General features: G+C 37.1%; 25 non-coding genes across 25 annotated transcripts; all 25 read left to right on the top strand.

Moving 5' to 3' along the window:
• Positions 1-740: 740 nt before the first annotated feature.
• On the top strand, positions 741-813 carry TRNAK-UUU (transfer RNA lysine (anticodon UUU)). Its single transcript has one exon. It is a non-coding gene; the product is annotated as a tRNA-Lys (tRNA).
• Positions 814-1,140: 327 nt separating this feature from the next.
• Positions 1,141-1,231, top strand: TRNAR-UCU (transfer RNA arginine (anticodon UCU)). The gene is given in 2 exon segments: positions 1,141-1,177; positions 1,196-1,231. It is a non-coding gene; the product is annotated as a tRNA-Arg (tRNA).
• Positions 1,232-1,676: 445 nt separating this feature from the next.
• Positions 1,677-1,749, top strand: TRNAK-UUU (transfer RNA lysine (anticodon UUU)). The gene has a single exon. It is a non-coding gene; the product is annotated as a tRNA-Lys (tRNA).
• Positions 1,750-3,149: 1,400 nt separating this feature from the next.
• TRNAR-UCU (transfer RNA arginine (anticodon UCU)) lies at positions 3,150-3,240 on the top strand. The gene is given in 2 exon segments: positions 3,150-3,186; positions 3,205-3,240. It is a non-coding gene; the product is annotated as a tRNA-Arg (tRNA).
• Positions 3,241-4,758: 1,518 nt separating this feature from the next.
• On the top strand, positions 4,759-4,831 carry TRNAK-UUU (transfer RNA lysine (anticodon UUU)). Its single transcript has one exon. It is a non-coding gene; the product is annotated as a tRNA-Lys (tRNA).
• Positions 4,832-5,158: 327 nt separating this feature from the next.
• On the top strand, positions 5,159-5,249 carry TRNAR-UCU (transfer RNA arginine (anticodon UCU)). Its single transcript is given in 2 exon segments — positions 5,159-5,195; positions 5,214-5,249. It is a non-coding gene; the product is annotated as a tRNA-Arg (tRNA).
• Positions 5,250-6,767: 1,518 nt separating this feature from the next.
• Positions 6,768-6,840, top strand: TRNAK-UUU (transfer RNA lysine (anticodon UUU)). Its single transcript has one exon. It is a non-coding gene; the product is annotated as a tRNA-Lys (tRNA).
• Positions 6,841-7,167: 327 nt separating this feature from the next.
• TRNAR-UCU (transfer RNA arginine (anticodon UCU)) lies at positions 7,168-7,258 on the top strand. The gene is given in 2 exon segments: positions 7,168-7,204; positions 7,223-7,258. It is a non-coding gene; the product is annotated as a tRNA-Arg (tRNA).
• A 1,518-nt stretch (positions 7,259-8,776) lies between these two features.
• On the top strand, positions 8,777-8,849 carry TRNAK-UUU (transfer RNA lysine (anticodon UUU)). The gene has a single exon. It is a non-coding gene; the product is annotated as a tRNA-Lys (tRNA).
• A 1,936-nt stretch (positions 8,850-10,785) lies between these two features.
• TRNAK-UUU (transfer RNA lysine (anticodon UUU)) lies at positions 10,786-10,858 on the top strand. Its single transcript has one exon. It is a non-coding gene; the product is annotated as a tRNA-Lys (tRNA).
• Positions 10,859-11,185: 327 nt separating this feature from the next.
• Positions 11,186-11,276, top strand: TRNAR-UCU (transfer RNA arginine (anticodon UCU)). The gene is given in 2 exon segments: positions 11,186-11,222; positions 11,241-11,276. It is a non-coding gene; the product is annotated as a tRNA-Arg (tRNA).
• A 1,518-nt stretch (positions 11,277-12,794) lies between these two features.
• On the top strand, positions 12,795-12,867 carry TRNAK-UUU (transfer RNA lysine (anticodon UUU)). Its single transcript has one exon. It is a non-coding gene; the product is annotated as a tRNA-Lys (tRNA).
• Positions 12,868-14,803: 1,936 nt separating this feature from the next.
• Positions 14,804-14,876, top strand: TRNAK-UUU (transfer RNA lysine (anticodon UUU)). The gene has a single exon. It is a non-coding gene; the product is annotated as a tRNA-Lys (tRNA).
• Positions 14,877-15,203: 327 nt separating this feature from the next.
• On the top strand, positions 15,204-15,294 carry TRNAR-UCU (transfer RNA arginine (anticodon UCU)). The gene is given in 2 exon segments: positions 15,204-15,240; positions 15,259-15,294. It is a non-coding gene; the product is annotated as a tRNA-Arg (tRNA).
• A 445-nt stretch (positions 15,295-15,739) lies between these two features.
• On the top strand, positions 15,740-15,812 carry TRNAK-UUU (transfer RNA lysine (anticodon UUU)). Its single transcript has one exon. It is a non-coding gene; the product is annotated as a tRNA-Lys (tRNA).
• Positions 15,813-16,812: 1,000 nt separating this feature from the next.
• Positions 16,813-16,885, top strand: TRNAK-UUU (transfer RNA lysine (anticodon UUU)). The gene has a single exon. It is a non-coding gene; the product is annotated as a tRNA-Lys (tRNA).
• A 327-nt stretch (positions 16,886-17,212) lies between these two features.
• TRNAR-UCU (transfer RNA arginine (anticodon UCU)) lies at positions 17,213-17,303 on the top strand. The gene is given in 2 exon segments: positions 17,213-17,249; positions 17,268-17,303. It is a non-coding gene; the product is annotated as a tRNA-Arg (tRNA).
• Positions 17,304-18,821: 1,518 nt separating this feature from the next.
• TRNAK-UUU (transfer RNA lysine (anticodon UUU)) lies at positions 18,822-18,894 on the top strand. Its single transcript has one exon. It is a non-coding gene; the product is annotated as a tRNA-Lys (tRNA).
• Positions 18,895-20,830: 1,936 nt separating this feature from the next.
• Positions 20,831-20,903, top strand: TRNAK-UUU (transfer RNA lysine (anticodon UUU)). The gene has a single exon. It is a non-coding gene; the product is annotated as a tRNA-Lys (tRNA).
• Positions 20,904-21,230: 327 nt separating this feature from the next.
• Positions 21,231-21,321, top strand: TRNAR-UCU (transfer RNA arginine (anticodon UCU)). Its single transcript is given in 2 exon segments — positions 21,231-21,267; positions 21,286-21,321. It is a non-coding gene; the product is annotated as a tRNA-Arg (tRNA).
• A 445-nt stretch (positions 21,322-21,766) lies between these two features.
• On the top strand, positions 21,767-21,839 carry TRNAK-UUU (transfer RNA lysine (anticodon UUU)). Its single transcript has one exon. It is a non-coding gene; the product is annotated as a tRNA-Lys (tRNA).
• Positions 21,840-22,839: 1,000 nt separating this feature from the next.
• Positions 22,840-22,912, top strand: TRNAK-UUU (transfer RNA lysine (anticodon UUU)). Its single transcript has one exon. It is a non-coding gene; the product is annotated as a tRNA-Lys (tRNA).
• A 327-nt stretch (positions 22,913-23,239) lies between these two features.
• Positions 23,240-23,330, top strand: TRNAR-UCU (transfer RNA arginine (anticodon UCU)). Its single transcript is given in 2 exon segments — positions 23,240-23,276; positions 23,295-23,330. It is a non-coding gene; the product is annotated as a tRNA-Arg (tRNA).
• Positions 23,331-24,848: 1,518 nt separating this feature from the next.
• Positions 24,849-24,921, top strand: TRNAK-UUU (transfer RNA lysine (anticodon UUU)). The gene has a single exon. It is a non-coding gene; the product is annotated as a tRNA-Lys (tRNA).
• Positions 24,922-25,248: 327 nt separating this feature from the next.
• TRNAR-UCU (transfer RNA arginine (anticodon UCU)) lies at positions 25,249-25,339 on the top strand. The gene is given in 2 exon segments: positions 25,249-25,285; positions 25,304-25,339. It is a non-coding gene; the product is annotated as a tRNA-Arg (tRNA).
• Positions 25,340-25,727: the final 388 nt, after the last annotated feature.

Here is a 25,727-nt window from a genome sequence, read left to right as displayed (position 1 = left end):
TCTTTTTATTTGTGAATCTCTGATCACCGTGTTGAATCAGGTCGGATCTCTAGTGCAATGGATAGCGGCTTGGAGTCCTAGACGAATGTAGCAAAAGCATTCAAAGGCTTTGTGTTCAAACACCAGCTGGGTCAATTTTATCCCTCCTCTTATTTTATAACTAATTGAAACAGTAACAAGCAATGCCTGCGTCTGCATCACCAGAAACATTTACCAAAATGGCAGTGAAAGAAAGTCTACTTAAACAGAGACTGTTTGCTTTGAAAACATTGCATAATCTATGCCCAAGAGGAAGTTCCCAAAGAAACTGCTGAAAATGTATGTAATTTAGTAGGTAGTAATAGTATTTGGCACTTTATTGATTTCACAAGGTCATTTTAGACACATGATTTCTAAGTCAGCCGAAAATGAGATAGTACAAATTTCAGGATTTAAAATGGATTACGTGTGCTGCTGAAATTTCAAATGCTTAACACCTTCAATGCTACAGGAGATTTTCCTCCTGTGCTGAATGATCTGTAAATCCATTGTTCATGACGAGCTGAGCTCGTCATAAGCACACGACAAGTGTACTGCACGACGAGCTGAGCTCGTCATGAGCATGGAAGGGGTTAAAACATCAATTTGTTATTAAACTCTACAAATTTGATTGCTAATATATGTAACCATATTAATACACAGAGTGTAGGTCAGTGTACGTCCACATTTGTTTAGCTGATTTTAAGACAGAGTATAGCAGAGCCTGGATAGCTCAGTCGGTAGAGCATCAGACTTTTAATCTGAGGGTCCAGGGTTCAAGTCCCTGTTCAGGCGGTTGCTTCCTTTAAAGAAAAATTACTCTAATTGGATGCTCTTTTTGTGTTTCCCTGCATGACGAATAAGATATTCCATTACTAAAATTGCAAAAACGTCTTTCATGGAGTTGTGAAATGCACATCTGCCTCATATATCATGTGCCTTTTGCCTAAACTTAAGTCGTACGTAGACTTACCTAAGGTATCATGTAACTTGAGACGGTGAATATAATTTCCCCAATTCAATATTCAAAATAAATCCATGGTTATAGTATCAAATGAACTTTATAAAGCTGATCAACATTATTTCATTTCAGAATATCTCTGCACCTCATCAGAGTGTATTGGCTCTGTGGCGCAATGGATAGCGCATTGGACTTCTAGGTGAATGTAAAAAAGATATTCAAAGGTTGTGGGTTCGAATCCCACCAGAGTCAGTTTTATCCCTATTTATTTCATAACTGTTTAAAAGAGTAATAAACAGTGCATGCATGCTTCTGCTTCACCAAAAAGGGCAGTGAAAGGAAGTCTATTTTAAATAGATACTATTCAAGTTACGCAATCTTTGCAGAAGAGGAAATTGGCAGCTGTACTTATGAAAATGTAATTTACTCAGAAGTAAGATTTTGGGCCCTTCCTTAATTTTACAATGTCAATAAAAACATATGAATTCTAAGTCAGCAAAAAAAATGAGATAGTAGCAATTTCAGGACTTACAATAAGGTTAAATTTACTGAAGAGATTTCAAATGCTTGAAGTACCAATTCATTATTATATTCCGCGTATTCAGTACTTAATACCGGCAACCATCTTAAGAAACGTAGTGATAGTTGGGACACTTCCAAATGTTGATACGGTCATTTTGTGGAGCGCCCTCTCCGAGCCTGGATAGCTCAGTCGGGAGAGCATCAGACTTTTAATCTGAGGGCCCAGGGTTCAAGTCCCTGTTCAGGCGGCTTGGTTAAAGAAAAGGTATATCAATTGCATACTCTTTTCAGGATCCAATGAATGGGGAGTCCTATTAGAGATGTTTCAAAAAAGTCTTAATCAAGTCATTACATACCCATCTGTCTTCTACATTCTTTGACAAGGGTTAAGAAGACTTACCCAAACTGTATCATGTAGTTTGTTGATTATCTTTTACCCAATTCAATGTTCAAAATGTAAGGTAGTGTCCGATTAACTTGATAAAGTTGGTCAACAGCTGATAGGTCATCTTTTTATTTGTGAATCTCTGATCACCGTGTTGAATCAGGTCGGATCTCTAGTGCAATGGATAGCGGCTTGGAGTCCTAGACGAATGTAGCAAAAGCATTCAAAGGCTTTGTGTTCAAACACCAGCTGGGTCCATTTTATCCCTCCTCTTATTTTATAACTAATTGAAACAGTAACAAGCAATGCCTGCGTCTGCATCACCAGAAACATTTACCAAAATGGCAGTGAAAGAAAGTCTACTTAAACAGAGACTGTTTGCTTTGAAAACATTGCATAATCTATGCCCAAGAGGAAATTCCCAAAGATACTGCTGAAAATGTATGTAATTTAGTAGGTAGTAATAGTATTTGGCACTTTATTGATTTCACAATGTCATTTTAGACACATGATTTCTAAGTCAGCCGAAAATGAGATAGTACAAATTTCAGGATTTAAAATGGATTACGTGTGCTGCTGAAATTTCAAATGCTTAACACCTTCAATGCTACAGGAGATTTTCCTCCTGTGCTGAATGATCTGTAAATCCATTGTTCATGACGAGCTCAGCTCGTCATAAGCACACGACAAGTGTACTGCACGACGAGCTGAGCTCGTCATGAGCATGGAAGGGGTTAAAACATCAATTTGTTATTAAACTCTACAAATTTGATTGCTAATGTATGTAACCATATTAATACACAGAGTGTAGGTCAGTGTACGTCCACATTTGTTTAGCTGTTTTTAAGACAGAGTATAGCAGAGCCTGGATAGCTCAGTCGGTAGAGCATCAGACTTTTAATCTGAGGAACCAGGGTTCAAGTACCTGTTCAGGCGGGTGCTTCCTTTAAAGAAAAATTACTCTAATTGGATGCTCTTTTTGTGTTCCCCTGCATGACGAATAAGATATTCCATTACTAAAATTGCAAAAACGTCTTTCATGGAGTTGTGAAATGCACATCTGCCTCATATATCATGTGCCATTTGACTAAACTTAAGTCGTACGTAGATTTACCTAAGGTATCATGTAACTTGAGACGGTGAATATAATTTCCCCAATTCAATATTCAAAATAAATCCATGGTTATAGTATCAAATGAACTTTATAAAGCTGATCAACATTATTTCATTTCAGAATATCTCTGCACCTCATCAGAGCGTATTGGCTCTGTGGCGCAATGGATAGCGCATTGGACTTCTAGGTGAATGTAAAAAAGATATTCAAAGGTTGTGGGTTCGAATCCCACCAGAGTCAGTTTTATCCCTATTTATTTCATAACTGTTTAAAAGAGTAATAAACAGTGCATGCATGCTTCTGCTTCACCAAAAAGGGCAGTGAAAGGAAGTCTATTTTAAATAGATACTATTCAAGTTACGCAATCTTTGCAGAAGAGGAAATTGGCAGCTGTACTTATGAAAATGTAATTTACTCAGAAGTAAGATTTTGGGCCCTTCCTTAATTTTACAATGTCAATAAAAACATATGAATTCTAAGTCAGCAAAAAAAATGAGATAGTAGCAATTTCAGGACTTACAATAAGGTTAAATTTACTGAAGAGATTTCAAATGCTTGAAGTACCAATTCATTATTATATTCCGCGTATTCAGTACTTAATACCGGCAACCATCTTAAGAAACGTAGTGATAGTTGGGACACTTCCAAATGTTGATAAGGTCATTTTGTGGAGTGACCTGTCCGAGCCTGGGTAGCTCAGTCGGGAGAGCATCAGACTTTTAATCTGAGGGCCCAGGGTTCAAGTCCCTGTTCAGGCGGCTTGGTTAAAGAAAAGGTATATCAATTGCATACTCTTTTCAGGATCCAATGAATGGGGAGTCCTATTAGAGATGTTTCAAAAAAGTCTTAATCAAGTCATTACATACCCATCTGTCTTCTACATTCTTTGACAAGGGTTAAGAAGACTTACCCAAACTGTATCATGTAGTTTGTTGATTATCTTTTACCCAATTCAATGTTCAAAATGTAAGGTAGTGTCCGATTAACTTGATAAAGTTGGTCAACAGCTGATAGGTCATCTTTTTATTTGTGAATCTCTGATCACCGTGTTGAATCAGGTCGGATCTCTAGTGCAATGGATAGCGGCTTGGAGTCCTAGACGAATGTAGCAAAAGCATTCAAAGGCTTTGTGTTCAAACACCAGCTGGGTCAATTTTATCCCTCCTCTTATTTTATAACTAATTGAAACAGTAACAAGCAATGCCTACGTCTGCATCACCAGAAACATTTACCAAAATGGCAGTGAAAGAAAGTCTACTTAAACAGAGACTGTTTGCTTTGAAAACATTGCATAATCTATGCCCAAGAGGAAGTTCCCAAAGAAACTGCTGAAAATGTATGTAATTTAGTAGGTAGTAATAGTATTTGGCACTTTATTGATTTCACAAGGTCATTTTAGACACATGATTTCTAAGTCAGCCGAAAATGAGATAGTACAAATTTCAGGATTTAAAATGGATTACGTGTGCTGCTGAAATTTCAAATGCTTAACACCTTCAATGCTACAGGAGATTTTCCTCCTGTGCTTAATGATCTGTAAATCCATTGTTCATGACGAGCTCAGCTCGTCATAAGCACACGACAAGTGTACTGCACGACGAGCTGAGCTCGTCATGAGCATGGAAGGGGTTAAAACATCAATTTGTTATTAAACTCTACAATTTTGATTGCTAATATATGTAACCATATTAATACACAGAGTGTAGGTCAGTGTACGTCCACATTTGTTTAGCTGATTTTAAGACAGAGTATAGCAGAGCCTGGATAGCTCAGTCGGTAGAGCATCAGACTTTTAATCTGAGGGTCCAGGGTTCAAGTCCCTGTTCAGGCGGGTGCTTCCTTTAAAGAAAAATTACTCTAATTGGATGCTCTTTTTGTGTTCCCCTGCATGACGAATAAGATATTCCATTACTAAAATTGCAAAAACGTCTTTCATGGAGTTGTGAAATGCACATCTGCCTCATATATCATGTGCCATTTGACTAAACTTAAGTCGTACGTAGATTTACCTAAGGTATCATGTAACTTGAGACGGTGAATATAATTTCCCCAATTCAATATTCAAAATAAATCCATGGTTATAGTATCAAATGAACTTTATAAAGCTGATCAACATTATTTCATTTCAGAATATCTCTGCACCTCATCAGAGTGTATTGGCTCTGTGGCGCAATGGATAGCGCATTGGACTTCTAGGTGAATGTAAAAAAGATATTCAAAGGTTGTGGGTTCGAATCCCACCAGAGTCAGTTTTATCCCTATTTATTTCATAACTGTTTAAAAGAGTAATAAACAGTGCATGCATGCTTCTGCTTCACCAAAAAGGGCAGTGAAAGGAAGTCTATTTTAAATAGATACTATTCAAGTTACGCAATCTTTGCAGAAGAGGAAATTGGCAGCTGTACTTATGAAAATGTAATTTACTCAGAAGTAAGATTTTGGGCCCTTCCTTAATTTTACAATGTCAATAAAAACATATGAATTCTAAGTCAGCAAAAAAAATGAGATAGTAGCAATTTCAGGACTTACAATAAGGTTAAATTTACTGAAGAGATTTCAAATGCTTGAAGTACCAATTCATTATTATATTCCGCGTATTCAGTACTTAATACCGGCAACCATCTTAAGAAACGTAGTGATAGTTGGGACACTTCCAAATGTTGATAAGGTCATTTTGTGGAGTGACCTGTCCGAGCCTGGGTAGCTCAGTCGGGAGAGCATCAGACTTTTAATCTGAGGGCCCAGGGTTCAAGTCCCTGTTCAGGCCGCTTGGTTAAAGAAAAGGTATATCAATTGCATACTCTTTTCAGGATCCAATGAATGGGGAGTCCTATTAGAGATGTTTCAAAAAAGTCTTAATCAAGTCATTACATACCCATCTGTCTTCTACATTCTTTGACAAGGGTTAAGAAGACTTACCCAAACTGTATCATGTAGTTTGTTGATTATCTTTTACCCAATTCAATGTTCAAAATGTAAGGTAGTGTCCGATTAACTTGATAAAGTTGGTCAACAGCTGATAGGTCATCTTTTTATTTGTGAATCTCTGATCACCGTGTTGAATCAGGTCGGATCTCTAGTGCAATGGATAGCGGCTTGGAGTCCTAGACGAATGTAGCAAAAGCATTCAAAGGCTTTGTGTTCAAACACCAGCTGGGTCAATTTTATCCCTCCTCTTATTTTATAACTAATTGAAACAGTAACAAGCAATGCCTACGTCTGCATCACCAGAAACATTTACCAAAATGGCAGTGAAAGAAAGTCTACTTAAACAGAGACTGTTTGCTTTGAAAACATTGCATAATCTATGCCCAAGAGGAAGTTCCCAAAGAAACTGCTGAAAATGTATGTAATTTAGTAGGTAGTAATAGTATTTGGCATTTTATTGATTTCACAAGGTCATTTTAGACACATGATTTCTAAGTCAGCCGAAAATGAGATAGTACAAATTTCAGGATTTAAAATGGATTACGTGTGCTGCTGAAATTTCAAATGCTTAACACCTTCAATGCTACAGGAGATTTTCCTCCTGTGCTGAATGATCTGTAAATCCATTGTTCATGACGAGCTCAGCTCGTCATAAGCACACGACAAGTGTACTGCACGACGAGCTGAGCTCGTCATGAGCATGGAAGGGGTTAAAACATCAATTTGTTATTAAACTCTACAATTTTGATTGCTAATATATGTAACCATATTAATACACAGAGTGTAGGTCAGTGTACGTCCAAATTTGTTTAGCTGATTTTAAGACAGAGTATAGCAGAGCCTGGATAGCTCAGTCGGTAGAGCATCAGACTTTTAATCTGAGGGTCCAGGGTTCAAGTCCCTGTTCAGGCGGGTGCTTCCTTTAAAGAAAAATTACTCTAATTGGATGCTCTTTTTGTGTTCCCCTGCATGACGAATAAGATATTCCATTACTAAAATTGCAAAAACGTCTTTCATGGAGTTGTGAAATGCACATCTGCCTCATATATCATGTGCCATTTGACTAAACTTAAGTCGTACGTAGATTTACCTAAGGTATCATGTAACTTGAGACGGTGAATATAATTTCCCCAATTCAATATTCAAAATAAATCCATGGTTATAGTATCAAATGAACTTTATAAAGCTGATCAACATTATTTCATTTCAGAATATCTCTGCACCTCATCAGAGCGTATTGGCTCTGTGGCGCAATGGATAGCGCATTGGACTTCTAGGTGAATGTAAAAAAGATATTCAAAGGTTGTGGGTTCGAATCCCACCAGAGTCAGTTTTATCCCTATTTATTTCATAACTGTTTAAAAGAGTAATAAACAGTGCATGCATGCTTCTTCTTCACCAAAAAGGGCAGTGAAAGGAAGTCTATTTTAAATAGATACTATTCAAGTTACGCAATCTTTGCAGAAGAGGAAATTGGCAGCTGTACTTATGAAAATGTAATTTACTCAGAAGTAAGATTTTGGGCCCTTCCTTAATTTTACAATGTCAATAAAAACATATGAATTCTAAGTCAGCAAAAAAAATGAGATAGTAGCAATTTCAGGACTTACAATAAGGTTAAATTTACTGAAGAGATTTCAAATGCTTGAAGTACCAATTCATTATTATATTCCGCGTATTCAGTACTTAATACCGGCAACCATCTTAAGAAACGTAGTGATAGTTGGGACACTTCCAAATGTTGATAAGGTCATTTTGTGGAGTGACCTGTCCGAGCCTGGGTAGCTCAGTCGGGAGAGCATCAGACTTTTAATCTGAGGGCCCAGGGTTCAAGTCCCTGTTCAGGCGGCTTGGTTAAAGAAAAGGTATATCAATTGCATACTCTTTTCAGGATCCAATGAATGGGGAGTCCTATTAGAGATGTTTCAAAAAAGTCTTAATCAAGTCATTACATACCCATCTGTCTTCTACATTCTTTGACAAGGGTTAAGAAGACTTACCCAAACTGTATCATGTAGTTTGTTGATTATCTTTTACCCAATTCAATGTTCAAAATGTAAGGTAGTGTCCGATTAACTTGATAAAGTTGGTCAACAGCTGATAGGTCATCTTTTTATTTGTGAATCTCTGATCACCGTGTTGAATCAGGTCGGATCTCTAGTGCAATGGATAGCGGCTTGGAGTCCTAGACGAATGTAGCAAAAGCATTCAAAGGCTTTGTGTTCAAACACCAGCTGGGTCAATTTTATCCCTCCTCTTATTTTATAACTAATTGAAACAGTAACAAGCAATGCCTACGTCTGCATCACCAGAAACATTTACCAAAATGGCAGTGAAAGAAAGTCTACTTAAACAGAGACTGTTTGCTTTGAAAACATTGCATAATCTATGCCCAAGAGGAAGTTCCCAAAGAAACTGCTGAAAATGTATGTAATTTAGTAGGTAGTAATAGTATTTGGCATTTTATTGATTTCACAAGGTCATTTTAGACACATGATTTCTAAGTCAGCCGAAAATGAGATAGTACAAATTTCAGGATTTAAAATGGATTACGTGTGCTGCTGAAATTTCAAATGCTTAACACCTTCAATGCTACAGGAGATTTTCCTCCTGTGCTGAATGATCTGTAAATCCATTGTTCATGACGAGCTCAGCTCGTCATAAGCACACGACAAGTGTACTGCACGACGAGCTGAGCTCGTCATGAGCATGGAAGGGGTTAAAACATCAATTTGTTATTAAACTCTACAATTTTGATTGCTAATATATGTAACCATATTAATACACAGAGTGTAGGTCAGTGTACGTCCAAATTTGTTTAGCTGATTTTAAGACAGAGTATAGCAGAGCCTGGATAGCTCAGTCGGTAGAGCATCAGACTTTTAATCTGAGGGTCCAGGGTTCAAGTCCCTGTTCAGGCAGGTGCTTCCTTTAAAGAAAAATTACTCTAATTGGATGCTCTTTTTGTGTTCCCCTGCATGACGAATAAGATATTCCATTACTAAAATTGCAAAAACGTCTTTCATGGAGTTGTGAAATGCACATCTGCCTCATATATCATGTGCCATTTGACTAAACTTAAGTCGTACGTAGATTTACCTAAGGTATCATGTAACTTGAGACGGTGAATATAATTTCCCCAATTCAATATTCAAAATAAATCCATGGTTATAGTATCAAATGAACTTTATAAAGCTGATCAACATTATTTCATTTCAGAATATCTCTGCACCTCATCAGAGTGTATTGGCTCTGTGGCGCAATGGATAGCGCATTGGACTTCTAGGTGAATGTAAAAAAGATATTCAAAGGTTGTGGGTTCGAATCCCAGCAGAGTCAGTTTTATCCCTATTTATTTCATAACTGTTTAAAAGAGTAATAAACAGTGCATGCATGCTTCTGCTTCACCAAAAAGGGCAGTGAAAGGAAGTCTATTTTAAATAGATACTATTCAAGTTACGCAATCTTTGCAGAAGAGGAAATTGGCAGCTGTACTTATGAAAATGTAATTTACTCAGAAGTAAGATTTTGGGCCCTTCCTTAATTTTACAATGTCAATAAAAACATATGAATTCTAAGTCAGCAAAAAAAATGAGATAGTAGCAATTTCAGGACTTACAATAAGGTTAAATTTACTGAAGAGATTTCAAATGCTTGAAGTACCAATTCATTATTATATTCCGCGTATTCAGTACTTAATACCGGCAACCATCTTAAGAAACGTAGTGATAGTTGGGACACTTCCAAATGTTGATAAGGTCATTTTGTGGAGTGACCTGTCCGAGCCTGGGTAGCTCAGTCGGGAGAGCATCAGACTTTTAATCTGAGGGCCCAGGGTTCAAGTCCCTGTTCAGGCCGCTTGGTTAAAGAAAAGGTATATCAATTGCATACTCTTTTCAGGATCCAATGAATGGGGAGTCCTATTAGAGATGTTTCAAAAAAGTCTTAATCAAGTCATTACATACCCATCTGTCTTCTACATTCTTTGACAAGGGTTAAGAAGACTTACCCAAACTGTATCATGTAGTTTGTTGATTATCTTTTACCCAATTCAATGTTCAAAATGTAAGGTAGTGTCCGATTAACTTGATAAAGTTGGTCAACAGCTGATAGGTCATCTTTTTATTTGTGAATCTCTGATCACCGTGTTGAATCAGGTCGGATCTCTAGTGCAATGGATAGCGGCTTGGAGTCCTAGACGAATGTAGCAAAAGCATTCAAAGGCTTTGTGTTCAAACACCAGCTGGGTCAATTTTATCCCTCCTCTTATTTTATAACTAATTGAAACAGTAACAAGCAATGCCTACGTCTGCATCACCAGAAACATTTACCAAAATGGCAGTGAAAGAAAGTCTACTTAAACAGAGACTGTTTGCTTTGAAAACATTGCATAATCTATGCCCAAGAGGAAGTTCCCAAAGAAACTGCTGAAAATGTATGTAATTTAGTAGGTAGTAATAGTATTTGGCATTTTATTGATTTCACAAGGTCATTTTAGACACATGATTTCTAAGTCAGCCGAAAATGAGATAGTACAAATTTCAGGATTTAAAATGGATTACGTGTGCTGCTGAAATTTCAAATGCTTAACACCTTCAATGCTACAGGAGATTTTCCTCCTGTGCTGAATGATCTGTAAATCCATTGTTCATGACGAGCTCAGCTCGTCATAAGCACACGACAAGTGTACTGCACGACGAGCTGAGCTCGTCATGAGCATGGAAGGGGTTAAAACATCAATTTGTTATTAAACTCTACAATTTTGATTGCTAATATATGTAACCATATTAATACACAGAGTGTAGGTCAGTGTACGTCCAAATTTGTTTAGCTGATTTTAAGACAGAGTATAGCAGAGCCTGGATAGCTCAGTCGGTAGAGCATCAGACTTTTAATCTGAGGGTCCAGGGTTCAAGTCCCTGTTCAGGCGGGTGCTTCCTTTAAAGAAAAATTACTCTAATTGGATGCTCTTTTTGTGTTCCCCTGCATGACGAATAAGATATTCCATTACTAAAATTGCAAAAACGTCTTTCATGGAGTTGTGAAATGCACATCTGCCTCATATATCATGTGCCATTTGACTAAACTTAAGTCGTACGTAGATTTACCTAAGGTATCATGTAACTTGAGACGGTGAATATAATTTCCCCAATTCAATATTCAAAATAAATCCATGGTTATAGTATCAAATGAACTTTATAAAGCTGATCAACATTATTTCATTTCAGAATATCTCTGCACCTCATCAGAGCGTATTGGCTCTGTGGCGCAATGGATAGCGCATTGGACTTCTAGGTGAATGTAAAAAAGATATTCAAAGGTTGTGGGTTCGAATCCCACCAGAGTCAGTTTTATCCCTATTTATTTCATAACTGTTTAAAAGAGTAATAAACAGTGCATGCATGCTTCTTCTTCACCAAAAAGGGCAGTGAAAGGAAGTCTATTTTAAATAGATACTATTCAAGTTACGCAATCTTTGCAGAAGAGGAAATTGGCAGCTGTACTTATGAAAATGTAATTTACTCAGAAGTAAGATTTTGGGCCCTTCCTTAATTTTACAATGTCAATAAAAACATATGAATTCTAAGTCAGCAAAAAAAATGAGATAGTAGCAATTTCAGGACTTACAATAAGGTTAAATTTACTGAAGAGATTTCAAATGCTTGAAGTACCAATTCATTATTATATTCCGCGTATTCAGTACTTAATACCGGCAACCATCTTAAGAAACGTAGTGATAGTTGGGACACTTCCAAATGTTGATAAGGTCATTTTGTGGAGTGACCTGTCCGAGCCTGGGTAGCTCAGTCGGGAGAGCATCAGACTTTTAATCTGAGGGCCCAGGGTTCAAGTCCCTGTTCAGGCGGCTTGGTTAAAGAAAAGGTATATCAATTGCATACTCTTTTCAGGATCCAATGAATGGGGAGTCCTATTAGAGATGTTTCAAAAAAGTCTTAATCAAGTCATTACATACCCATCTGTCTTCTACATTCTTTGACAAGGGTTAAGAAGACTTACCCAAACTGTATCATGTAGTTTGTTGATTATCTTTTACCCAATTCAATGTTCAAAATGTAAGGTAGTGTCCGATTAACTTGATAAAGTTGGTCAACAGCTGATAGGTCATCTTTTTATTTGTGAATCTCTGATCACCGTGTTGAATCAGGTCGGATCTCTAGTGCAATGGATAGCGGCTTGGAGTCCTAGACGAATGTAGCAAAAGCATTCAAAGGCTTTGTGTTCAAACACCAGCTGGGTCAATTTTATCCCTCCTCTTATTTTATAACTAATTGAAACAGTAACAAGCAATGCCTACGTCTGCATCACCAGAAACATTTACCAAAATGGCAGTGAAAGAAAGTCTACTTAAACAGAGACTGTTTGCTTTGAAAACATTGCATAATCTATGCCCAAGAGGAAGTTCCCAAAGAAACTGCTGAAAATGTATGTAATTTAGTAGGTAGTAATAGTATTTGGCATTTTATTGATTTCACAAGGTCATTTTAGACACATGATTTCTAAGTCAGCCGAAAATGAGATAGTACAAATTTCAGGATTTAAAATGGATTACGTGTGCTGCTGAAATTTCAAATGCTTAACACCTTCAATGCTACAGGAGATTTTCCTCCTGTGCTGAATGATCTGTAAATCCATTGTTCATGACGAGCTCAGCTCGTCATAAGCACACGACAAGTGTACTGCACGACGAGCTGAGCTCGTCATGAGCATGGAAGGGGTTAAAACATCAATTTGTTATTAAACTCTACAATTTTGATTGCTAATATATGTAACCATATTAATACACAGAGTGTAGGTCAGTGTACGTCCAAATTTGTTTAGCTGATTTTAAGACAGAGTATAGCAGAGCCTGGATAGCTCAGTCGGTAGAGCATCAGACTTTTAATCTGAGGGTCCAGGGTTCAAGTCCCTGTTCAGGCAGGTGCTTCCTTTAAAGAAAAATTACTCTAATTGGATGCTCTTTTTGTGTTCCCCTGCATGACGAATAAGATATTCCATTACTAAAATTGCAAAAACGTCTTTCATGGAGTTGTGAAATGCACATCTGCCTCATATATCATGTGCCATTTGACTAAACTTAAGTCGTACGTAGATTTACCTAAGGTATCATGTAACTTGAGACGGTGAATATAATTTCCCCAATTCAATATTCAAAATAAATCCATGGTTATAGTATCAAATGAACTTTATAAAGCTGATCAACATTATTTCATTTCAGAATATCTCTGCACCTCATCAGAGCGTATTGGCTCTGTGGCGCAATGCATAGCGCATTGGACTTCTAGGTGAATGTAAAAAAGATATTCAAAGGTTGTGGGTTCGAATCCCACCAGAGTCAGTTTTATCCCTATTTATTTCATAACTGTTTAAAAGAGTAATAAACAGTGCATGCATGCTTCTTCTTCACCAAAAAGGGCAGTGAAAGGAAGTCTATTTTAAATAGATACTATTCAAGTTACGCAATCTTTGCAGAAGAGGAAATTGGCAGCTGTACTTATGAAAATGTAATTTACTCAGACGTAAGATTTTGGGCCCTTCCTTAATTTTACAATGTCAATAAAAACATATGAATTCTAAGTCAGCAAAAAAAATGAGATAGTAGCAATTTCAGGACTTACAATAAGGTTAAATTTACTGAAGAGATTTCAAATGCTTGAAGTACCAATTCATTATTATATTCCGCGTATTCAGTACTTAATACCGGCAACCATCTTAAGAAACGTAGTGATAGTTGGGACACTTCCAAATGTTGATAAGGTCATTTTGTGGAGTGACCTGTCCGAGCCTGGGTAGCTCAGTCGGGAGAGCATCAGACTTTTAATCTGAGGGCCCAGGGTTCAAGTCCCTGTTCAGGCGGCTTGGTTAAAGAAAAGGTATATCAATTGCATACTCTTTTCAGGATCCAATGAATGGGGAGTCCTATTAGAGATGTTTCAAAAAAGTCTTAATCAAGTCATTACATACCCATCTGTCTTCTACATTCTTTGACAAGGGTTAAGAAGACTTACCCAAACTGTATCATGTAGTTTGTTGATTATCTTTTACCCAATTCAATGTTCAAAATGTAAGGTAGTGTCCGATTAACTTGATAAAGTTGGTCAACAGCTGATAGGTCATCTTTTTATTTGTGAATCTCTGATCACCGTGTTGAATCAGGTCGGATCTCTAGTGCAATGGATAGCGGCTTGGAGTCCTAGACGAATGTAGCAAAAGCATTCAAAGGCTTTGTGTTCAAACACCAGCTGGGTCAATTTTATCCCTCCTCTTATTTTATAACTAATTGAAACAGTAACAAGCAATGCCTACGTCTGCATCACCAGAAACATTTACCAAAATGGCAGTGAAAGAAAGTCTACTTAAACAGAGACTGTTTGCTTTGAAAACATTGCATAATCTATGCCCAAGAGGAAGTTCCCAAAGAAACTGCTGAAAATGTATGTAATTTAGTAGGTAGTAATAGTATTTGGCACTTTATTGATTTCACAAGGTCATTTTAGACACATGATTTCTAAGTCAGCCGAAAATGAGATAGTACAAATTTCAGGATTTAAAATGGATTACGTGTGCTGCTGAAATTTCAAATGCTTAACACCTTCAATGCTACAGGAGATTTTCCTCCTGTGCTGAATGATCTGTAAATCCATTGTTCATGACGAGCTGAGCTCGTCATAAGCACACGACAAGTGTACTGCACGACGAGCTGAGCTCGTCATGAGCATGGAAGGGGTTAAAACATCAATTTGTTATTAAACTCTACAAATTTGATTGCTAATATATGTAACCATATTAATACACAGAGTGTAGGTCAGTGTACGTCCACATTTGTTTAGCTGATTTTAAGACAGAGTATAGCAGAGCCTGGATAGCTCAGTCGGTAGAGCATCAGACTTTTAATCTGAGGGTCCAGGGTTCAAGTCCCTGTTCAGGCGGTTGCTTCCTTTAAAGAAAAATTACTCTAATTGGATGCTCTTTTTGTGTTCCCCTGCATGACGAATAAGATATTCCATTACTAAAATGGCAAAAACGTCTTTCATGGAGTTGTGAAATGCACATCTGCCTCATATATCATGTGCCTTTTGCCTAAACTTAAGTCGTACGTAGACTTACCTAAGGTATCATGTAACTTGAGACGGTGAATATAATTTCCCCAATTCAATATTCAAAATAAATCCATGGTTATAGTATCAAATGAACTTTATAAAGCTGATCAACATTATTTCATTTCAGAATATCTCTGCACCACATCAGAGTGTATTGGCTCTGTGGCGCAATGGATAGCGCATTGGACTTCTAGGTGAATGTAAAAAAGATATTCAAAGGTTGTGGGTTCGAATCCCACCAGAGTCAGTTTTATCCCTATTTATTTCATAACTGTTTAAAAGAGTAATAAACAGTGCATGCATGCTTCTGCTTCACCAAAAAGGGCAGTGAAAGGAAGTCTATTTTAAATAGATACTATTCAAGTTACGCAATCTTTGCAGAAGAGGAAATTGGCAGCTGTACTTATGAAAATGTAATTTACTCAGAAGTAAGATTTTGGGCCCTTCCTTAATTTTACAATGTCAATAAAAACATATGAATTCTAAGTCAGCAAAAAAAATGAGATAGTAGCAATTTCAGGACTTACAATAAGGTTAAATTTACTGAAGAGATTTCAAATGCTTGAAGTACCAATTCATTATTATATTCCGCGTATTCAGTACTTAATACCGGCAACCATCTTAAGAAACGTAGTGATAGTTGGGACACTTCCAAATGTTGATACGGTCATTTTGTGGAGCGCCCTCTCCGAGCCTGGATAGCTCAGTCGGGAGAGCATCAGACTTTTAATCTGAGGGCCCAGGGTTCAAGTCCCTGTTCAGGCGGCTTGGTTAAAGAAAAGGTATATCAATTGCATACTCTTTTCAGGATCCAATGAATGGGGAGTCCTATTAGAGATGTTTCAAAAAAGTCTTAATCAAGTCATTACATACCCATCTGTCTTCTACATTCTTTGACAAGGGTTAAGAAGACTTACCCAAACTGTATCATGTAGTTTGTTGATTATCTTTTACCCAATTCAATGTTCAAAATGTAAGGTAGTGTCCGATTAACTTGATAAAGTTGGTCAACAGCTGATAGGTCATCTTTTTATTTGTGAATCTCTGATCACCATGTTGAATCAGGTCGGATCTCTAGTGCAATGGATAGCGGCTTGGAGTCCTAGACGAATGTAGCAAAAGCATTCAAAGGCTTTGTGTTCAAACACCAGCTGGGTCAATTTTATCCCTCCTCTTATTTTATAACTAATTGAAACAGTAACAAGCAATGCCTGCGTCTGCATCACCAGAAACATTTACCAAAATGGCAGTGAAAGAAAGTCTACTTAAACAGAGACTGTTTGCTTTGAAAACATTGCATAATCTATGCCCAAGAGGAAATTCCCAAAGATACTGCTGAAAATGTATGTAATTTAGTAGGTAGTAATAGTATTTGGCACTTTATTGATTTCACAATGTCATTTTAGACACATGATTTCTAAGTCAGCCGAAAATGAGATAGTACAAATTTCAGGATTTAAAATGGATTACGTGTGCTGCTGAAATTTCAAATGCTTAACACCTTCAATGCTACAGGAGATTTTCCTCCTGTGCTGAATGATCTGTAAATCCATTGTTCATGACGAGCTCAGCTCGTCATAAGCACACGACAAGTGTACTGCACGACGAGCTGAGCTCGTCATGAGCATGGAAGGGGTTAAAACATCAATTTGTTATTAAACTCTACAATTTTGATTGCTAATATATGTAACCATATTAATACACAGAGTGTAGGTCAGTGTACGTCCAAATTTGTTTAGCTGATTTTAAGACAGAGTATAGCAGAGCCTGGATAGCTCAGTCGGTAGAGCATCAGACTTTTAATCTGAGGGTCCAGGGTTCAAGTCCCTGTTCAGGCGGGTGCTTCCTTTAAAGAAAAATTACTCTAATTGGATGCTCTTTTTGTGTTCCCCTGCATGACGAATAAGATATTCCATTACTAAAATTGCAAAAACGTCTTTCATGGAGTTGTGAAATGCACATCTGCCTCATATATCATGTGCCATTTGACTAAACTTAAGTCGTACGTAGATTTACCTAAGGTATCATGTAACTTGAGACGGTGAATATAATTTCCCCAATTCAATATTCAAAATAAATCCATGGTTATAGTATCAAATGAACTTTATAAAGCTGATCAACATTATTTCATTTCAGAATATCTCTGCACCTCATCAGAGCGTATTGGCTCTGTGGCGCAATGGATAGCGCATTGGACTTCTAGGTGAATGTAAAAAAGATATTCAAAGGTTGTGGGTTCGAATCCCACCAGAGTCAGTTTTATCCCTATTTATTTCATAACTGTTTAAAAGAGTAATAAACAGTGCATGCATGCTTCTTCTTCACCAAAAAGGGCAGTGAAAGGAAGTCTATTTTAAATAGATACTATTCAAGTTACGCAATCTTTGCAGAAGAGGAAATTGGCAGCTGTACTTATGAAAATGTAATTTACTCAGAAGTAAGATTTTGGGCCCTTCCTTAATTTTACAATGTCAATAAAAACATATGAATTCTAAGTCAGCAAAAAAAATGAGATAGTAGCAATTTCAGGACTTACAATAAGGTTAAATTTACTGAAGAGATTTCAAATGCTTGAAGTACCAATTCATTATTATATTCCGCGTATTCAGTACTTAATACCGGCAACCATCTTAAGAAACGTAGTGATAGTTGGGACACTTCCAAATGTTGATAAGGTCATTTTGTGGAGTGACCTGTCCGAGCCTGGGTAGCTCAGTCGGGAGAGCATCAGACTTTTAATCTGAGGGCCCAGGGTTCAAGTCCCTGTTCAGGCGGCTTGGTTAAAGAAAAGGTATATCAATTGCATACTCTTTTCAGGATCCAATGAATGGGGAGTCCTATTAGAGATGTTTCAAAAAAGTCTTAATCAAGTCATTACATACCCATCTGTCTTCTACATTCTTTGACAAGGGTTAAGAAGACTTACCCAAACTGTATCATGTAGTTTGTTGATTATCTTTTACCCAATTCAATGTTCAAAATGTAAGGTAGTGTCCGATTAACTTGATAAAGTTGGTCAACAGCTGATAGGTCATCTTTTTATTTGTGAATCTCTGATCACCGTGTTGAATCAGGTCGGATCTCTAGTGCAATGGATAGCGGCTTGGAGTCCTAGACGAATGTAGCAAAAGCATTCAAAGGCTTTGTGTTCAAACACCAGCTGGGTCAATTTTATCCCTCCTCTTATTTTATAACTAATTGAAACAGTAACAAGCAATGCCTACGTCTGCATCACCAGAAACATTTACCAAAATGGCAGTGAAAGAAAGTCTACTTAAACAGAGACTGTTTGCTTTGAAAACATTGCATAATCTATGCCCAAGAGGAAGTTCCCAAAGAAACTGCTGAAAATGTATGTAATTTAGTAGGTAGTAATAGTATTTGGCATTTTATTGATTTCACAAGGTCATTTTAGACACATGATTTCTAAGTCAGCCGAAAATGAGATAGTACAAATTTCAGGATTTAAAATGGATTACGTGTGCTGCTGAAATTTCAAATGCTTAACACCTTCAATGCTACAGGAGATTTTCCTCCTGTGCTGAATGATCTGTAAATCCATTGTTCATGACGAGCTCAGCTCGTCATAAGCACACGACAAGTGTACTGCACGACGAGCTGAGCTCGTCATGAGCATGGAAGGGGTTAAAACATCAATTTGTTATTAAACTCTACAATTTTGATTGCTAATATATGTAACCATATTAATACACAGAGTGTAGGTCAGTGTACGTCCAAATTTGTTTAGCTGATTTTAAGACAGAGTATAGCAGAGCCTGGATAGCTCAGTCGGTAGAGCATCAGACTTTTAATCTGAGGGTCCAGGGTTCAAGTCCCTGTTCAGGCAGGTGCTTCCTTTAAAGAAAAATTACTCTAATTGGATGCTCTTTTTGTGTTCCCCTGCATGACGAATAAGATATTCCATTACTAAAATTGCAAAAACGTCTTTCATGGAGTTGTGAAATGCACATCTGCCTCATATATCATGTGCCATTTGACTAAACTTAAGTCGTACGTAGATTTACCTAAGGTATCATGTAACTTGAGACGGTGAATATAATTTCCCCAATTCAATATTCAAAATAAATCCATGGTTATAGTATCAAATGAACTTTATAAAGCTGATCAACATTATTTCATTTCAGAATATCTCTGCACCTCATCAGAGCGTATTGGCTCTGTGGCGCAATGCATAGCGCATTGGACTTCTAGGTGAATGTAAAAAAGATATTCAAAGGTTGTGGGTTCGAATCCCACCAGAGTCAGTTTTATCCCTATTTATTTCATAACTGTTTAAAAGAGTAATAAACAGTGCATGCATGCTTCTTCTTCACCAAAAAGGGCAGTGAAAGGAAGTCTATTTTAAATAGATACTATTCAAGTTACGCAATCTTTGCAGAAGAGGAAATTGGCAGCTGTACTTATGAAAATGTAATTTACTCAGAAGTAAGATTTTGGGCCCTTCCTTAATTTTACAATGTCAATAAAAACATATGAATTCTAAGTCAGCAAAAAAAATGAGATAGTAGCAATTTCAGGACTTACAATAAGGTTAAATTTACTGAAGAGATTTCAAATGCTTGAAGTACCAATTCATTATTATATTCCGCGTATTCAGTACTTAATACCGGCAACCATCTTAAGAAACGTAGTGATAGTTGGGACACTTCCAAATGTTGATAAGGTCATTTTGTGGAGTGACCTGTCCGAGCCTGGGTAGCTCAGTCGGGAGAGCATCAGACTTTTAATCTGAGGGCCCAGGGTTCAAGTCCCTGTTCAGGCGGCTTGGTTAAAGAAAAGGTATATCAATTGCATACTCTTTTCAGGATCCAATGAATGGGGAGTCCTATTAGAGATGTTTCAAAAAAGTCTTAATCAAGTCATTACATACCCATCTGTCTTCTACATTCTTTGACAAGGGTTAAGAAGACTTACCCAAACTGTATCATGTAGTTTGTTGATTATCTTTTACCCAATTCAATGTTCAAAATGTAAGGTAGTGTCCGATTAACTTGATAAAGTTGGTCAACAGCTGATAGGTCATCTTTTTATTTGTGAATCTCTGATCACCGTGTTGAATCAGGTCGGATCTCTAGTGCAATGGATAGCGGCTTGGAGTCCTAGACGAATGTAGCAAAAGCATTCAAAGGCTTTGTGTTCAAACACCAGCTGGGTCAATTTTATCCCTCCTCTTATTTTATAACTAATTGAAACAGTAACAAGCAATGCCTACGTCTGCATCACCAGAAACATTTACCAAAATGGCAGTGAAAGAAAGTCTACTTAAACAGAGACTGTTTGCTTTGAAAACATTGCATAATCTATGCCCAAGAGGAAGTTCCCAAAGAAACTGCTGAAAATGTATGTAATTTAGTAGGTAGTAATAGTATTTGGCACTTTATTGATTTCACAAGGTCATTTTAGACACATGATTTCTAAGTCAGCCGAAAATGAGATAGTACAAATTTCAGGATTTAAAATGGATTACGTGTGCTGCTGAAATTTCAAATGCTTAACACCTTCAATGCTACAGGAGATTTTCCTCCTGTGCTGAATGATCTGTAAATCCATTGTTCATGACGAGCTGAGCTCGTCATAAGCACACGACAAGTGTACTGCACGACGAGCTGAGCTCGTCATGAGCATGGAAGGGGTTAAAACATCAATTTGTTATTAAACTCTACAAATTTGATTGCTAATATATGTAACCATATTAATACACAGAGTGTAGGTCAGTGTACGTCCACATTTGTTTAGCTGATTTTAAGACAGAGTATAGCAGAGCCTGGATAGCTCAGTCGGTAGAGCATCAGACTTTTAATCTGAGGGTCCAGGGTTCAAGTCCCTGTTCAGGCGGTTGCTTCCTTTAAAGAAAAATTACTCTAATTGGATGCTCTTTTTGTGTTCCCCTGCATGACGAATAAGATATTCCATTACTAAAATGGCAAAAACGTCTTTCATGGAGTTGTGAAATGCACATCTGCCTCATATATCATGTGCCTTTTGCCTAAACTTAAGTCGTACGTAGACTTACCTAAGGTATCATGTAACTTGAGACGGTGAATATAATTTCCCCAATTCAATATTCAAAATAAATCCATGGTTATAGTATCAAATGAACTTTATAAAGCTGATCAACATTATTTCATTTCAGAATATCTCTGCACCACATCAGAGTGTATTGGCTCTGTGGCGCAATGGATAGCGCATTGGACTTCTAGGTGAATGTAAAAAAGATATTCAAAGGTTGTGGGTTCGAATCCCACCAGAGTCAGTTTTATCCCTATTTATTTCATAACTGTTTAAAAGAGTAATAAACAGTGCATGCATGCTTCTGCTTCACCAAAAAGGGCAGTGAAAGGAAGTCTATTTTAAATAGATACTATTCAAGTTACGCAATCTTTGCAGAAGAGGAAATTGGCAGCTGTACTTATGAAAATGTAATTTACTCAGAAGTAAGATTTTGGGCCCTTCCTTAATTTTACAATGTCAATAAAAACATATGAATTCTAAGTCAGCAAAAAAAATGAGATAGTAGCAATTTCAGGACTTACAATAAGGTTAAATTTACTGAAGAGATTTCAAATGCTTGAAGTACCAATTCATTATTATATTCCGCGTATTCAGTACTTAATACCGGCAACCATCTTAAGAAACGTAGTGATAGTTGGGACACTTCCAAATGTTGATACGGTCATTTTGTGGAGCGCCCTCTCCGAGCCTGGATAGCTCAGTCGGGAGAGCATCAGACTTTTAATCTGAGGGCCCAGGGTTCAAGTCCCTGTTCAGGCGGCTTGGTTAAAGAAAAGGTATATCAATTGCATACTCTTTTCAGGATCCAATGAATGGGGAGTCCTATTAGAGATGTTTCAAAAAAGTCTTAATCAAGTCATTACATACCCATCTGTCTTCTACATTCTTTGACAAGGGTTAAGAAGACTTACCCAAACTGTATCATGTAGTTTGTTGATTATCTTTTACCCAATTCAATGTTCAAAATGTAAGGTAGTGTCCGATTAACTTGATAAAGTTGGTCAACAGCTGATAGGTCATCTTTTTATTTGTGAATCTCTGATCACCATGTTGAATCAGGTCGGATCTCTAGTGCAATGGATAGCGGCTTGGAGTCCTAGACGAATGTAGCAAAAGCATTCAAAGGCTTTGTGTTCAAACACCAGCTGGGTCAATTTTATCCCTCCTCTTATTTTATAACTAATTGAAACAGTAACAAGCAATGCCTGCGTCTGCATCACCAGAAACATTTACCAAAATGGCAGTGAAAGAAAGTCTACTTAAACAGAGACTGTTTGCTTTGAAAACATTGCATAATCTATGCCCAAGAGGAAATTCCCAAAGATACTGCTGAAAATGTATGTAATTTAGTAGGTAGTAATAGTATTTGGCACTTTATTGATTTCACAATGTCATTTTAGACACATGATTTCTAAGTCAGCCGAAAATGAGATAGTACAAATTTCAGGATTTAAAATGGATTACGTGTGCTGCTGAAATTTCAAATGCTTAACACCTTCAATGCTACAGGAGATTTTCCTCCTGTGCTGAATGATCTGTAAATCCATTGTTCATGACGAGCTCAGCTCGTCATAAGCACATGACAAGTGTACTGCACGACGAGCTGAGCTCGTCATGAGCATGGAAGGGGTTAAAACATCAATTTGTTATTAAACTCTACAAATTTGATTGCTAATGTATGTAACCATATTAATACACAGAGTGTAGGTCAGTGTACGTCCACATTTGTTTAGCTGTTTTTAAGACAGAGTATAGCAGAGCCTGGATAGCTCAGTCGGTAGAGCATCAGACTTTTAATCTGAGGAACCAGGGTTCAAGTCCCTGTTCAGGCGGGTGCTTCCTTTAAAGAAAAATTACTCTAATTGGATGCTCTTTTTGTGTTCCCCTGCATGACGAATAAGATATTCCATTACTAAAACTGCAAAAACGTCTTTCATGGAGTTGTGAAATGCACATCTGCCTCATATATCATGTGCCATTTGACTAAACTTAAGTCGTACGTAGATTTACCTAAGGTATCATGTAACTTGAGACGGTGAATATAATTTCCCCAATTCAATATTCAAAATAAATCCATGGTTATAGTATCAAATGAACTTTATAAAGCTGATCAACATTATTTCATTTCAGAATATCTCTGCACCTCATCAGAGCGTATTGGCTCTGTGGCGCAATGGATAGCGCATTGGACTTCTAGGTGAATGTAAAAAAGATATTCAAAGGTTGTGGGTTCGAATCCCACCAGAGTCAGTTTTATCCCTATTTATTTCATAACTGTTTAAAAGAGTAATAAACAGTGCATGCATGCTTCTGCTTCACCAAAAAGGGCAGTGAAAGGAAGTCTATTTTAAATAGATACTATTCAAGTTACGCAATCTTTGCAGAAGAGGAAATTGGCAGCTGTACTTATGAAAATGTAATTTACTCAGAAGTAAGATTTGGGGCCCTTCCTTAATTTTACAATGTCAATAAAAACATATGAATTCTAAGTCAGCAAAAAAAATGAGATAGTAGCAATTTCAGGACTTACAATAAGGTTAAATTTACTGAAGAGATTTCAAATGCTTGAAGTACCAATTCATTATTATATTCCGCGTATTCAGTACTTAATACCGGCAACCATCTTAAGAAACGTAGTGATAGTTGGGACACTTCCAAATGTTGATAAGGTCATTTTGTGGAGTGACCTGTCCGAGCCTGGGTAGCTCAGTCGGGAGAGCATCAGACTTTTAATCTGAGGGCCCAGGGTTCAAGTCCCTGTTCAGGCGGCTTGGTTAAAGAAAAGGTATATCAATTGCATACTCTTTTCAGGATCCAATGAATGGGGAGTCCTATTAGAGATGTTTCAAAAAAGTCTTAATCAAGTCATTACATACCCATCTGTCTTCTACATTCTTTGACAAGGGTTAAGAAGACTTACCCAAACTGTATCATGTAGTTTGTTGATTATCTTTTACCCAATTCAATGTTCAAAATGTAAGGTAGTGTCCGATTAACTTGATAAAGTTGGGCAACAGCTGATAGGTCATCTTTTTATTTGTGAATCTCTGATCACCGTGTTGAATCAGGTCGGATCTCTAGTGCAATGGATAGCGGCTTGGAGTCCTAGACGAATGTAGCAAAAGCATTCAAAGGCTTTGTGTTCAAACACCAGCTGGGTCAATTTTATCCCTCCTCTTATTTTATAACTAATTGAAACAGTAACAAGCAATGCCTACGTCTGCATCACCAGAAACATTTACCAAAATGGCAGTGAAAGAAAGTCTACTTAAACAGAGACTGTTTGCTTTGAAAACATTGCATAATCTATGCCCAAGAGGAAGTTCCCAAAGAAACTGCTGAAAATGTATGTAATTTAGTAGGTAGTAATAGTATTTGGCACTTTATTGATTTCACAAGGTCATTTTAGACACATGATTTCTAAGTCAGCCGAAAATGAGATAGTACAAATTTCAGGATTTAAAATGGATTACGTGTGCTGCTGAAATTTCAAATGCTTAACACCTTCAATGCTACAGGAGATTTTCCTCCTGTGCTGAATGATCTGTAAATCCATTGTTCATGACGAGCTGAGCTCGTCATAAGCACACGACAAGTGTACTGCACGACGAGCTGAGCTCGTCATGAGCATGGAAGGGGTTAAAACATCAATTTGTTATTAAACTCTACAAATTTGATTGCTAATATATGTAACCATATTAATACACAGAGTGTAGGTCAGTGTACGTCCACATTTGTTTAGCTGATTTTAAGACAGAGTATAGCAGAGCCTGGATAGCTCAGTCGGTAGAGCATCAGACTTTTAATCTGAGGGTCCAGGGTTCAAGTCCCTGTTCAGGCGGTTGCTTCCTTTAAAGAAAAATTACTCTAATTGGATGCTCTTTTTGTGTTCCCCTGCATGACGAATAAGATATTCCATTACTAAAATTGCAAAAACGTCTTTCATGGAGTTGTGAAATGCACATCTGCCTCATATATCATGTGCCTTTTGCCTAAACTTAAGTCGTACGTAGACTTACCTAAGGTATCATGTAACTTGAGACGGTGAATATAATTTCCCCAATTCAATATTCAAAATAAATCCATGGTTATAGTATCAAATGAACTTTATAAAGCTGATCAACATTATTTCATTTCAGAATATCTCTGCACCTCATCAGAGTGTATTGGCTCTGTGGCGCAATGGATAGCGCATTGGACTTCTAGGTGAATGTAAAAAAGATATTCAAAGGTTGTGGGTTCGAATCCCACCAGAGTCAGTTTTATCCCTATTTATTTCATAACTGTTTAAAAGAGTAATAAACAGTGCATGCATGCTTCTGCTTCACCAAAAAGGGCAGTGAAAGGAAGTCTATTTTAAATAGATACTATTCAAGTTACGCAATCTTTGCAGAAGAGGAAATTGGCAGCTGTACTTATGAAAATGTAATTTACTCAGAAGTAAGATTTTGGGCCCTTCCTTAATTTTACAATGTCAATAAAAACATATGAATTCTAAGTCAGCAAAAAAAATGAGATAGTAGCAATTTCAGGACTTACAATAAGGTTAAATTTACTGAAGAGATTTCAAATGCTTGAAGTACCAATTCATTATTATATTCCGCGTATTCAGTACTTAATACCGGCAACCATCTTAAGAAACGTAGT

This window comes from Lissotriton helveticus, chromosome 1_1 (assembly GCF_964261635.1).
Source record: "Lissotriton helveticus chromosome 1_1, aLisHel1.1, whole genome shotgun sequence".
Classification (NCBI taxonomy): Eukaryota; Metazoa; Chordata; class Amphibia; order Caudata; family Salamandridae; genus Lissotriton; species Lissotriton helveticus.
The sequence above is the reverse complement of the archived record's forward strand: the minus strand, read 5'-3'. Positions and strand labels throughout refer to the sequence as shown.